Source organism: Ischnura elegans, chromosome 8, assembly GCF_921293095.1.
Source record: "Ischnura elegans chromosome 8, ioIscEleg1.1, whole genome shotgun sequence".
Taxonomy (NCBI): domain Eukaryota; kingdom Metazoa; phylum Arthropoda; class Insecta; order Odonata; family Coenagrionidae; genus Ischnura; species Ischnura elegans.
In genome coordinates this window covers 54,084,335-54,085,445 of record NC_060253.1, presented here as the reverse complement: position 1 = coordinate 54,085,445, position 1,111 = coordinate 54,084,335, and the positions used below count along the sequence as shown (strand labels likewise).

Below are 1,111 nucleotides of genomic sequence, written 5' to 3'. Positions count from 1 at the left end.
ATTGCACCACTCGGTGACTTTTGCGAACTGTTATTAATCATTCACCAGTACATCTATTATGAGTTTCAATACTGCATCAATTTAAATACACAAATAATTTGCATCAAAAATTGGAGTATGTACATATAAAATAATAATAGACGACTATGCATGCATGAGTACAGAACACAATATGAATAATGAGAGATAAATTATAATTTGTTTTAGCAAAAAATGCCATTAGTGACAAAAAATAAAAAATAATGAATAAATAGAAAATATTATACGAAACGGATGCATAATCAACAGGGAAAAAATTTGTTTCCGCCCGGGATCGAACCGGGGACCTTCCGCGTGTTAGGCGGATGTGATAACCACTACACCACGGAAACACTATGGGTACGATAGCGTTTGGGAATGAGGTCATTGGAAAGAGAGCACACAAAGGTTTCGAACTGAAGGCAATTTTGAACTGTATGATCAATGTGGTTTTATGGGCCATTGCGAAGTTATGCGGGAGGGGGGGATGTTGTATCCCGCCGCTTACGCTGCGCCCGCGCCTTGGCTTCGCTATAAATCTGACCTTGAAGAAACATCGCTCAGAGAGCTCGTATTTTCTCCGTTCGCAACGGAACAGCGGTCTTACCTACGCTCTTTTCATTCCAGAAGTCTGTGTTCTATTAATGATTAAAGGGTATTCCTGGGAATCATATAAATATTAAGACGCAAGTATTCATGTCCTATAGACCATCTACCTGAACCGCCTTTATTCGTACTGTAGTGTCCACTACTATACAATTCCATCAACCACCAATATTATACGTTCGCATTAGACAACTTTTTAGATTCCATCTTCTTAATTTTACACTTATCTATCACCCATGAGTCTCGTTTACTGTAGTTGACCATTTTAATCTTCGTTCTCCATATCTTTTCTTGTCTTCATTGGAGGTGCAATTCAAATCATCAATAATTTTGTTTACCAAATTTTGAGTTCATAATTAGAGCCTAGTTTTATCAATTATGATTTAAATGAATGAATTTAACTCAAAGAAAAAAAAACTGATTGCGCACGGGATCGAACCGGGGATCTCCCTGATGTGATAAGAACACTATACGACGGAAACGCTCG

The 1,111-nt window shown here is 37.7% G+C and overlaps 1 non-coding gene across 1 annotated transcript; it reads right to left on the bottom strand.

Annotated features, from left to right (window-relative positions):
• Nucleotides 1–298: 298 nt before the first annotated feature.
• Trnav-aac lies at nucleotides 299–371 on the bottom strand. Its single transcript has one exon. It is a non-coding gene; the product is annotated as a tRNA-Val (tRNA).
• Between the last annotated feature and the right edge of the window lie 740 nt (nucleotides 372–1,111).